Here is a 14,705-nt window from a genome sequence, read left to right on the forward strand (position 1 = left end):
ATGATATTTCTATTCGAAATTATTTTTAGCTTTGAAATTATACATTCCACTGGGAATTATTGGTAAATGAAATATAATTCAAATGCGCAGTAGACATCAGATACAAAACCTTTCATAATTTTTTAGCACAGCAAACATAGTGTGTAAATGCTTGTCTACCAATAAATATCTTCCTCATGACATTGTCATGCACAGTAGATTCACAGAAATGTTATCGGTTACGTGAGAATTATTATTGATTATATAAATATAATATTACACAGTGTGAATGTTGTGGAATTTCATATTCACGTCGTAAAAGAAAATAAAGAGATAAGACAGTAAATGAACATTTACCGTAATGTTGTGAATTATATGTATGCTTATGCTGATGTTGAAGAAAATAATTTTTAGTATGTTTGAAATTATCAAGTTAAATGAGACACACTTTGATATCAGCTTTAAAAAATTAGTAAACAAGTTAGTTAATTTAGAAGACTAAATATTTTTTATAGTTCTGGGAAGAGATAATACTTGGAAAATATTTTAAAGTTTAGTCGCCTAATAATAATATTGTAGAATGTTAAATACCATAGAAAATAGATGAAAGAAGTTAAACAATGTAGAGAATTTAGGGATCGTTCTTTCAATGCCTCTACCGATGTGTCAACCATCTATCTTTTATTCTCTACTCCAACCTACGACAACACCAGCGCCGCCATTTCTAAGACCACCACCTCTGTCATGAACAGCAAAAAATTGTGTTCTTATCATATAATTATCCTCACTGACACTATTAATATTAACTCTAAATATTACCATCATAATCAGAAACATAATCGGTACAAACAGCATCAACACCACCTCACTCATCATTATCATCATCCTCATCATTGCTATCATCATCGAAATCAAATGAACCTAATCATCAAAAGAGTGTATATTCTTTACCAATTTCCTTTGTTGCAGCAGAAGGTTAAACAGTTGGTTGTATGATGGTGGAACATAATAATGGAAAGTGTTATTTACTTTATATCTTAAGGGAATTGGCAATTATTAGCATTTAATTCAGTTACCACTTCTGCCATCACAACAACTCAACTTATAAATGGAATTATATCCATTATTTTCTCATGTTCTAAAATGTTTTGTTTTAGCGCTAAACAGTTCAACGTCTAAAGTAGCACAATTCTTGCCATTAGATAAACGAATATTCATGCTATATTGTTTCCCAGCTTAATTCAAACCAGAGTTTCATATATTATACATTATTCCCATTACTTATTGGCTAAAAAGAATTTACAGTATTAATTATTCAAGATAAAACAATCCCCCCTCCTTATATTAGCAAATTCTAATTTAAAAATGAATTGGCAATTACTTCGTCATGCATTAGTTGGCTTTAAAATCATTATTTGACCTTTGCAGATATCAAGTTTACATACTCGGCTTTAATCACTGTAATCTTTGAAAATGATTCACTTTGAAGAATAAACAGATACACTAACTGAATCTTTGCTAAAATTAAGAAATAATACAAAAGTAAATCATCAAATTTTCCCCATCAATTAGTTTATCTTTTATTACATATAATGTTACATACATTACAGTCCAACATCTAAACTATATTTGTTAGATATTCATTTTAGACATCCGGAAAATGTCGATAAAATTCATATGTATAAGTATTTCGGAATTTTGTTTAATTTTAGAAAATAAATTGAATTTTAATATGGTTGTAGATATTTGTCTTTTGTTAATTTTGCTTTCCTTTTCGAAAAATCTTAATTACATCGTAATTTTGAGAATTAAGAATGTTATTACATGAAATAGTAATTACTGGAGTATTATTTCTAATCTAGACTAATAGGTGCCTCAATGAGTGTAAGTGAGAGGAAACCATTTGTCCAAGAGCTCGATTTCCTAAAGGAATAAGTGAAATTGCTGCAATAATAATATACTCTTGCCTCAGGTGAATATTGATTTAGTAAATCAATGAACAACGCTATTCAATTGTAGCCATCTTGCTTTTGTTTCAGGAAAAAAAAAATTGCTTTTCGAGGAAATATTGTTTTCTATTTCTTTTCTGAGATTTTTCTCTTCACACGTTCTAAACTTTGGGTTCGTTTTCCATCAATGCTTGAAAGCTCATTATAAATCCAAATTCACAGTTTTCTCGCTGCAAGATGGTATAGCGAGGATCTAGAAAACGTATTTGTTTGGGCACTCATTTGCTTAGGTCATTTTGTGTAATCAACAAAGGAAATGATCATCTATTGGTTTCAGAAATGGTTATATCTTAGTGCTATCTCAATCCCTCTAATACAACATTGTTGTCGCCTTTTTTTATATGTAGCATCTGTATTAACATAACGTTGTTTTTCTGTTGGCTATTATTTATGTAATTTCACCTAAGCGTATAGAGAATGAGGTTATAGTTCAGTCATATAGGAGATAGTCGAATCATCTTACTTATGATGACCCTTCAATAATGTGATCTGCTTTAATCTTGATTATCACATTACAACTAACAGCCAACAAAACCATTGTTAACTATTCCCATAAAATGTTAAGGCTATTTGATGATCACCCAGTATATGCCGAGGTTACTAATGATGAGCTGCAAAATATTAAGGGAATATCAAGAAATTATGATCGTTTCAATAATGTTCTTATTTTTCGATATAATTCGAAATGTTATAATATTAACTTATATGTGTAAGTCTAACTTATATAATTAACTTATATGTCTAATTATCTAGTAATTTCAGAGATGCAACTTACGTCTTCTGATGAGTTTTAGATTATCATGGAGGCTTATATAACTTCAATTTGGATTATATTTCAGTTTGGTTAACAGAAATGTGAGAGAGAGATTAGGAAATATGCAGAGAAATTCCACAGCAATACCAATGGCAGTTAGGTTTAAAAGACTGAAATGCTTTTGATCTTGTAGAGAAATGGGATAAGCTTCAAAGAAATTGTAACGAACAGAATGGGATACACCGAGCCACAATCTGAAAAAATTAGTTAAATGTGTTTTGGACAAGTTAATTACGATATTTCAAATATAAAAAATATAATTTACTGACAGCAGTTAATCATAATGGATTCATAAATGCAGTTCAGTGGGGTTATTCTGTGATATCAGGGTCAAAATTTTGGCGGAAGGCCAGTAATTCCGGGGTAGGGGTAATTCGATTACATTGACTCCAGTTCTCAACTGGTACTTATTTTATCAACTCCGAAAGTATGAAAAGCAAAGTCGACCTCGGGAGAAGTGGAACTTAGAACGTAAAGACGAGCGAATTAGCACTTAGTTTTTTACCCGGCATTGCTGACGATCTGCCAGCTTGCGGCCTAAAGGGTCATTCTATGAGGTTGGAGTGTTAAATATTTATTCGAAGTAATTGATAAAGCTTAATAATATTTTCTTAGAATTAGAAATTATTATTACAAATTAAAAGACAATAGAATTAAAATACAATCGTTTTGATTGTTTTTTAATAGTATATAAAACCTTAATTCAAACGTATTTTCTCCGTAGTCTCGACGATAAGCATTCGGTTACTCCATCTAACAAATGCAAACTTGTTATTCCACATTTATATGTAACGCATACTCTTAACACATTTTACATGCAGAATTAGCGCGATGAAGATCTATGTTTAAATTATAGCTGCAATACATAACATAAAGAAGGACCCATAAAATTTATCCCTTGGCTTTTACTTTCTTTGTCGACCCCAAAATATTGACATACAAAATTTATCCGAAATCAGAGCATTAAGAGATGTAACGCAAAATGCAACGCCTTCGCAGCTGAAATGACGCAGATAATTAATTCACTATATCGTATTTCACTTGAAGCAGTACTGGGATTTTTTCTAATCAAATTTTCCCTGAATACGCTCTCAAAAGTTTGCGAAATTACCACCTTCAATATATATGTACGATGTATACATCTTTATTTTCTTGAGTTTTCCCCGTTTTTATTAATTCGTTTTAAAGCATTTAAATGCAGATTTAATTATTCTGATAATTTCTGACGAATTATCTCAGTAATTTTATTAAGCCATGTTGCCAAACTTTAATATAATAGAAGAGTGGAAATTTCATTGTTATAGACTTTTTTTCTAATTGATCTTTATGTGACAAGTCAATATACTACGTATGCTCGATACTCATATGATGATAGAAAATAACAATATATAGTGAGTTCTAAATTCTGCTGAGGTCGACTTTGCCTTTCGGGCACGAAAAAAGTACCTGTTGAACACTGGGGTCGATGTAATCGACTTAGCATCTCCCACAGAATTGCTGACCTTGTGCCAAAGTGTCAAACGAATATTTAGTGATTAGTTATGGTCAACGAGTCAATATAATTCTTAAATCACTTGAACGGGAATATCGTGGCTATGATTGCAAACAATGTCATGATAACAACGATTATGATACGAATGGAAGAGATGCTAAGGAGTATAATATTGAAAACAGGATGATGATATTAATGATTTGTGAGTATTATAACGATTATGATTTACAATGACGGTGATGATACGGAAGAAAGGGGTATTTAATCCCGGTGACGCTACTGCTGTTAATAATAATGGAAATGACTATATAGATAACTATGATTTTAATCGTGACTAACATCATCATCATCATCACTACCACCACCACTACCAGCACCACTACCATCATCATGACCACCACGAACATCGTCATCATCATCATCATCATCATCATCATCATCATCATCATCATCATCACCACCACCACTACCACTACCACCACCACCAACACCATCATCATCATCATCACCGTCGTCGACGTCGTCGTCAACGTCATATTATCACTGTAATTCGATATACTGTGACTGGTTATCATTGAATTCATTGAATCTTGATAATAAAACGAACTTGAATTAAATATTTGGATGATTTAGCTTCAGTTCATTAGTTATGATCCTGCTTCAATCTCAGTTAATTAACATTTATTTCAGTCATCCGATTAGCGAACTGGATTATTCCCTTTCAAGATAAGCACCCACCACTTACCTGAAAATATCAGCAATTCAATGACTTATCTCTGATTTCTAAATATCGCGTCATCATTAAAATTGCACCCCTTATGCAATTCTCGGTGAATTAATCCTTATATTTTTCTTGCCAAGTTCTTAATTTCTTCGATACAGGCCCCCTACACAATGCCAAGCAAGCCATAATTTTTGAACTCATATGAAGAAAAACTGTGTTCAAATTCAAAGCCGGATAAACTTTAATATTTCCTTACTCAAGATTTCAAAACGTCATACGAATTTTCTAACTTTTGTGTAGTTTTACGCACTGTACTTGTAAATAAAATGACTGCTGGTTATGCATATTCTGTTAGAAATAATGCAGAAATATTAAATTAAATAGACGATAATGCATTGAAGATAAATATTCTATTTCATGATTTTATCATAACTCCAGAAAATATTGCAAAATATCGCATGCCAAAAGTAAAGATGTCTGATTAAATAATTCACAGGATTAAGTTGATGCCATTACGTTTCGGTTCCAAACTCACTCATGGCAATCCCTATCATTCTCTTTGTGTGTAAAATGAACACATAACATAACACTCAAGTCATTTTATTTAATACAGTTGTTTAGTTTCATTATTCGGAGTAGCAGCGTGATCGGGTTTTTTTTATTGCAAACGAGGACTGAGTTTATAAATCAGAGTATAAAATAGTGTACAGGAACTAGAATTAATAGAAAAGTATATAATAGAAGTCGGGTTCGATAAATATTAAGTGTGTTTTAATGTTTTCATTGAATACATCACGTCTCATTTATAATTTGTATAAATATAGCGGTGTGACAAATATTTTTACAACCAACTTATACATCATGATCTTAATTTCAGTTACACTGATGTTAATTAAGTGTTATCTCTCTGACGTCCATGATACAAATACCAGTAACATACTGACGTCTCTTCAGGCGAATATCTGCCACATTCTTTCTTGTAGAAATTGTTTTTATCAACCTTGCCAATTTAATCCGAGAAGAAGCGAGATTGCATTTGCTTTTTAACTTCGCATAATCTGAAGTCTGTTTTCATTTTATTCATCCAGGTTGTAATAGGCAGGGAAATCAGAAAATAATTAGTGACGTGTTAAAATTTAAAAAGACGAAAGATATTTCTTCGTAGAATGCTGGATTTAATGATCGAGCATTTTCATAATTTCTGTCATATCTGAACAACTGTTAACTTACCAAGTGTTGAAGTTGCGGTTTAAACACGCCATTCTTTCTTTGTTCTAAATTATGCAGATCAACGCGATGTTTTTCTATAGTTATGTTATTCTTGTGTTCTTCAAAGCCTTAAACACTCAGAAATAATATTACTATTACTAATAATAACTACAATAACAAAAATAATGTATGCGTATTTATACACATACACGCACACATACAAACACGCGAACACACAAACACATACGAACACAACGACAAACGCACACATATGAACATGCATATATTTGTATATATATATATATATATATATATATATATATATATATATATATATACATACACAAACATATATGTAGAAACACACACACACTGCACATACACACATAAACACACATACAAACATATCATGCAGACAATAGTAGCTTTTTCGACACTGTAAAATTGGTGATTGACACGAATGTAGCAAGCATTTTATACATATTTTAACTTACCCACAGGGAACTGAGCATAAAAAGCCGAGTCCTATTCTCTTCTCAGATATTTTAATCACTTTTTCTCTTCGTATCTATATTCACATATATTTTAGCAAAGACACGTGTAGATGACCATTTACACAGACGCACGCACGTCACCATCATCTCAAGTAAATATATATATATGCGTACCGACAAGACCACAGCTACGTACAATCACATATATATATATATATATATATATATATATATACATTCATTTATACCTGTCTGTGTTTGTGTGTGTATCTAAGTGTCACCTTATTTGTGTGTGTACGTTACAGTTATGCTTGAGTATCAATGGAGGCTTGTTAAATGTTGCTGTCTGTTTTGATTTCTTAGAATAACTAAATTTCGTGAGAGTCTATTATTATTTGTGATTTATTTAACTTTTCTTCATTATGTATTTTTCATTTCTATAAACAAGTATAACCTTTCTATACTTATTTGTAGCTATTTATTTTTATTATATCTCTCGTTAATTATGAATAAAGCCATATTTATGTGATACACAAATAGATGGAAATAGAGTGGAGTACGTGGTATACGATAATAATGGAAATTAGAATATATTTCTTTTGTCTTTACTAGCTTCAGCTCGGGAACTGCAGCCATTGTGATAAACATGTGTAATTTTGTATGAAGACATTAGCAACTCAATTCTTTTTATAGTGTTGTATATTATTTGGATCTTAGTTGTTATGTCTAGTCCATAATTGTATTTATGCTGCCAGTATTAAGTGGTACATTTCTGAACATACTACAGAAAAGAAAGAATAATAAAGTTTGCTATGAAAATGCACTGTCATTCTAAGTAAGCTCCGACTTCGACGTTTGATATGCTAAATATACCTGCAAAATTCTCTCTTAAAATACTCACAGTTATCTACCCAAAAGAAATGTTATATTGCTTAATGTAATCTAACAATTGTTACGCAGAAAACATGGTGGTATGTTGAAGGACGGACGGCTTTGTCATACTTGCGACTAAATTACAATCAGATCTACTCAAACGTAGCTTATTCACCTCAGAGCTTAGCATTCAATTCTCAGATGTATTTAGGATACTGTCACATTTATCGTCTGTTGAAAGTCTTTGTTTTGTACTTCGACACAAGAATGTATAGTTTTGTTAAATATTTTAGTTAGTGCTTAATAGATGCTAATGCCACATCGGTGTTTGAATACGCTCTGTATCGCATATTTAGTACAGGTCAAAAATAATTAGGATCCAAGAATTGGAGACAAATGCCTGTCCTTTTCTTCTTAGTAGCAGAGTTCTTTAGAAAACTAAAATAAGTTCGAAAGTCTCATGTAATCTCAACTGAAATATAATTCACATCCTAACATCACTGAACATCTGTTTAAATAGTGTTTTCATGTTGTTTAACTTGTATTTACAATATTATACGAAGTTCAACAATCAGTATTTCTTTTCTAATTCATTAGAATTTAAGAAAATTAGTGTTAATCTTTCACATCCATGGGATTAAATGTTAATAATTTAGATTAATAAACTATAACCAATACTTTCAACTTCATTTATTTCTGATACTTTAATTGAAGCCAAAAAAAGTGTTATAGTATTATGGATTAAGTTACTTCAAAAATATACTTCAGAGTTGATATAGAAATGCAACGTTTCTTTGAAAACATTTTTTATGAAAGTTTGCTAACTACTAAAATTTGTTGGTTGTTCTATTGGTCTTAGTCTTTAATTTAAATGGAATTAAAAAAACAAATGCTTCCATCACAATAACCTAGTGTCATTGTTGTCACCATTTCTATGAAGAAATGGTTACTGTTACAGCAATTTGTATTTCATTTTCTTTAAATAAGTAGCAATATTAGTATGACTTTGAGAGGAAATAATATCCATGTGAATAGTTAGACTATTATACCAATTGCTTATTCTTTCTAACAGAAGTATACTGAGACAGAAAGGAAATCTCTGTTAGGTTTTGATATTGATAAAACGTATGAAGTTAGACAGTAGTGCACCATTTTTTCAGTTTTAATCTGTATAATGAAATAATGGTTCTCTCAAAAAGTGATAATATAAGAAAGCAAAGTGTGAAAATTGCTCTGAAAGCTGGCGCGGTGAAATAAAAGCAGGTTTCTGAAATATGCATTAGTTTCTTTGTCTGAGTTTCTCTTTACTATCCTAAACCATTCCAACGATTATGTCTATATAAGAAATCAATATACGTATTTGGTAAACGAAGGGATAAATTCGATTGAATTAACACGGTACACTACTTTTTGTTTGACGCTACAATGATGAAATGAATGAAAATACCGCTTCTGATAATATTAACAATAAACGGGAAACTTTCTAAGACTCCAACTTTTACTTGGACTTGTGACTAACATCTTTTTGATTATTCTGAAATTAAAATCTATACCAATTTATTATTCTTTATTCCATGAGATAAAAAAAAGAGTTGTATTTTTAATGAAAACCAGTATTCTCTGCCAAAGAATAACCTGACACCGATAAAATGACATACAACTTAGAAGCTCCGATCACAATTATGAATGCAGTATTCACTGTTACTAAGAAATGGAAGTTACAGTAATTGAAAGTGGTAATCAGAAAACAACATGTACTCTGAGAAAACATTCATATGCAAAAAAAGAACAAATGTTGTGAAAAGAAACAGGGCAGAACTGATTTATAATTCTACAGCAACAAACTTCCACATTTTATAGTTCAGAAAATGTTTTACATTATACACATTTTTGGATAAACGATATCATACATTATGGCTCCTTGAACAACTAGAACGATGATGACAACATCAAGAACAGGAACAATTATTGTTACTTTAATAGTTCGGTATAATCTAAACAATCTATGAATTGGAAGGAAATATATATATATCTGTGTGTGTGTGTGTGTGTGTGTGTGTGACGGGGAATTAATTCAATATTAGACTACAGCCACTCCATGATATCAGGCAATTCCTTATTTTGTTTATGATAAACTATCAACAATAACATTGTTCATCTAGACGCATCCACATCTGTGTAAATATATATATTCATAATTACATATCTAAATATAAACTTACAAGTCTAAACCTAAATACATGGAAACATGCACAGTCAAAAGAAATACGTACGTAGACGCATTCATATAATATATATGTGTGAATATATATCTATACACGTGGGTTCGTGTGTGTGTGTGTGTGTGGTGTCTGTGTGGCTAGTGTGTGTGCATAGATTGTTGGTGTTTACGGTTGTTACATATTTGCAAAATTCATCTATTTACTGCACAAAATACTAATAAATCACAAGAAAGTTTCCTTTACTCAGGTAATTTTCTATATTGAATTTTCATTGATTTCCAATATAAAATTTTGAAATATCTTGATTTTGTAATGATCACTTTTTGTCAATGACGCGTTTTTTAAATAATATAAACACGAAAAAAGTCGAAAAAGCTTTTAGCTTTTTTTTTACTTCTCTGTTTTTCATGAACGCAATACAAATAATACAACCATCAGCATTGTTATTTATCGTTTCGTTTTTCTTTCTGACTCTCAATAGCAGTAGCAGAATAGATTGTATGCACTGCCGCTTTCAAAATAAATTGTTAATATATGTTTTTTCGTTGCAAATTCTTCAGAGAATCAGGTTTACAAATGAATACATTTTCTCTAGTGTACGTTCTTATATAACCATGTCTGCTAGAAAGAACACTAGTTTGGCTTATTTTATAATGGCTGACAAGTGAGTTCAGATTGAAAATTGAATATCAACTTCTGTCAGTGAGAGCACTGATAGATGAATGGGTATTTCATTTACAGATTGAAAATGTCAGTACAGATTACTCTGATATAATTTGGTCGTAATTGTGTATTTGATTTGTTTATCTATACTAAACGGAGATTTAAACCGACCGAATATGCTGGTCAATAGGATGATACTTCCTATTCAAGTTGTAAATGTTTATTTCAAGTTTTATTTTTCAACAATATTGCATACCAACTTTCTACGCAGACAATCATGCAGTTCTCTTTATCGTATATATGCATACTTATACATATATGAATATTTATACATATATATGTTGTACTTGGGGATGGTCATATTGCCAGTTTAGCCATTATAAAATATAAACATACGTATTACACACACACACATACACACACACACACATATATATATATATATATATATATATATATATATATATATATATATATATATATATATATATACATGTATACATATATGCATATATATATATATATATATATATATATATATATATATATATATATATATATATATATATATATATATATATACATATGGATATGCATATGTGTAAATATATAAATATATATATATATATATAAATATATATATATATGTGTGTGTGTGTGTGTAATACGTATGTTTATATGTATGTTCATATTTTATAATCGCTCACAAGCAAGGGCAGTTGCATCAAACACTCTCATGCACCAAATTTCAATTCCTAAAAAGCATTCGTGAAGTAAAATTATGTAGCAACACCAAATGGCGGTGCCCCAGCATGGCCACAGCTCATGAGCTGAAACGAGATAAAATAAAAATAAAATAAATAAGTAAATGCATGTGTATTTATTAATAATAGGGGAAATAATATCAATGAGAATAATTGTAACAACAATAATTTGAATCTTAGTAATAATATTGGTGTTGTTAATAGTTCCACTGCTTGCAATTGTAGAAATAAGTCCCGTTGTCCGTTATTAGGCCGATGTCTCATCGAAAACGCAGTATATAAATTCACAATAAGTACTATAAAGGATAATTATATTTACTTTGGATGTACGATTAATTTGAAACAGCGTATACATAACCACCGGTCATCTTTTAGACTTAAACATAAGGCAAATGTACGTGTGTATGTATGTATGTATGTATGTATGTACATATATCTCTCTATATCTATATATCTAATTATCTATGCTTCCAATTTTATATATTGCTGTGAAGCTGAATAACAACTATTCTTTTGTATTAGTGAACTTGTGTCGGTGTGTCACATTCGGCCCAGCTGAAAATACTCTCCTAATTTCCGAAAATAATTATCACATAAATTAAGAACATAGCTGCCTTGTAATCTATAATCAAGCGTGGCCGTCGTCCAAATGAAGAAATCAGAAATAAAATTTAAGAAATTCAAATATCGCTATCATGCTTTAAATAGCGAAATGTTTCATGACAAGCTTAATATTTTCTTGTCTTCTATTTTATGCTCATATATATATATAACAGGTATTGTGTGTAACAGACAGCCTTTATAACATGGAAATACCACTTAAGCAACTACGATAAGCCTTTGTGTATTCAGATTTTACACATTTGACTAATGCACATTTGAAGCATTTAAATATTAAATGCGTTCTTTGAATTGGAAGATTGTACGTCCGACAACTTTGTAGTTTTATTCAATTTCGACAACCATTTCTCTTTAACATGAAAATAACATTAAAAGAAATATATCCTGTATAAATAAAATTTTAAACCAGTCGATTAACTATCATTTAATTCATAAATACATCTGGATTGTTGGTTAATCATTACAGAAAAATGTATCTATAGAGAGCTTTGGTAAGATGTACTAACATGAATATAACTAGATAAAAGTGTTGGTGTGTTGAGAAAAAAAGAGATGCCATTTCCTCTCCTCCTTATACTAAATAATCGAATTAAAATGGCTTTCAGGTTCTTCATAATTTCTTAGGTTTATTTCCTTCAAATACATTATACGTATTTGCTTTTATACTCAAAGATACTTCTAGTATGAATTGATACTATCTACTTAAGCGAATAAGTGATATAACGCATCAAATATGCACAAAAAACACTAAACTAACATTTTAAGATTATAGTCAGGAATCCTACACTGCAATTCTATTAAGAACAATAAAACTCATTTCATCCAACCGTGATGTAAACCACATTGTGTAACGGCTTCAGCAGATTGTTGTCGCTTTATATGATAAGCTGTTTTGGGCTGAATAAGAATAAACGTACATTGCGCGTTACTTCGAGAACTCTTTCAGAGTTAGGTATGACAAAGATAGATGCCAACAAATTCAATAGACAATCACTGTAATATTGCTTCTATTACTCTTATACTAGTGAATGTAATATAATTGACAGTACACAGTGGTTAATTATCAAATTGGTTGCGCTTGGTATTTTTTATTGATTTTTATTTCGACATGTTGTACAGTCACAAAGAAGGCTTATTTTTTTAGCCTTTGTATTAAAATATGAAGAACATATATCAATCGATCAAAATCTACTTTTAAAAGGGTTTGAGGATATGGTTAATGTATGGAAAATGTTTAGAAAGGCGCACTTTTTGGTTTTACTGAATTGTTTCGTGAGACAGTAATTTTTTTCCACAGAATTAATAATTTTTGTCACAAAAATATATTACACCAGTATATTCCAGGTATCAATACGTTGTAGAGTACCAAATAGTGTATAACTTGCACATGATATAAAAAGGAAAACCAAAGATAATATTACTCTTTGGGAATGCCTTTACATTAAATTAATATTGTCGTTATCTACTTTGACAGGAATGATAATAGAAAGTTTTAGCAATCATGCTTTTCAGTGTACCAGTTAGCTTATATTTAAAATTACTAGAACTGAAATATGCGTGCTCAAGGTTTGAATAATCATTGTCTACAATGCTGATAGCACTCATTGGTTACCCATGAGAAACCTAAGTTCAAACACATAAGAATTATTGTCATCCCTACTTACTATACTGACCTCCAATGTTCCATGGCATTAACTGAGAATTGTGTTTACCAGAGATAACCTATGTGCTAATCATGGGATTCGAGCAGTCATTTGAAATGTTCCTCGTCGTCGTAACCGACGGAGTGCCACGATATGTATATACGTATATATATATATATATATATATATATATATATATATATATATATATAGAGAGAGAGAGAGAGAGAGAGAGAGAGAGAGAGAGAGTAAACCTTACGATTGCTCATAGAGTTATGTATTGGCGAATATGTATTTGTTACTTTCAAACATAATGACGAAGGGTTTGTATTTGTGAAATAATGCAAGATTCTTGTTCTATTCTCCCCAAAAAGCCATTAATATTGCGAAATAATTTGCAGATTCAGCATCACGATAATTTGACAACATTACTTTTCTATTTTAATTCACAAGTAATTTAGAATTTTTACTCCAATTTTTTCAAAATTGTTTTGTATAATACTTTATTTTAATAATTCTAGAATTGCTGTTCTGAGAATGCTCTTAAATTGCTAACGTCGCTAAACGTGTATAATATAGTGTAACTAGAAAAATATACCTATCCGTACATTATATAGGAAATGTGTGCAAAAATGAAAGGATAAGAAGACAAATAATAAAGGCATACTGATATGGGTAGTTTGTCACGTTAACATTTGCATTTAAATAGCTTTTACTTCAATTTTAACTTTTTTAAAATTGTAATGAATTATTAAAATTTTCAGCTTGAATTATTTAGAAAACTGACTGGCTATTGAAATTTTATGCGTTGCGATATTGGCACATCCGTATTTTTATGAGCAAGTTTTGTTCTTTATATGCAATGTCTGTTCGTCATTTTCGTAGAAATATGTAACTACCGGAAAATAGCCTGTCAAACATTTCATTTTTTAACACATCGCTTTGCTTTTGAGGAAAGCGTAAATTAAGTAACAAGTAATATACATCGGACAAAATTGTACATCTTCACGTTCAGAGTTTAAACTGTGTAGAGGTTTTACCCTTTCGGGGTTGATACAAGATATGCAATAGGATCGATGTAATCAACTTAATCCTCCCCGCAAATAATTTCAAACCTTGTGTCTATATGAATCATCATCATCATCATCATCATAAGTATCGAGTTTACGTCGCTCTGAAAGGTTAGTAGTACTTTTTG

The sequence above is a fragment of the Octopus bimaculoides genome, chromosome 12 (assembly GCF_046866305.1).
Source record: "Octopus bimaculoides isolate indiv1 chromosome 12, ASM4686630v1, whole genome shotgun sequence".
NCBI lineage: Eukaryota > Metazoa > Mollusca > Cephalopoda > Octopoda > Octopodidae > Octopus > Octopus bimaculoides.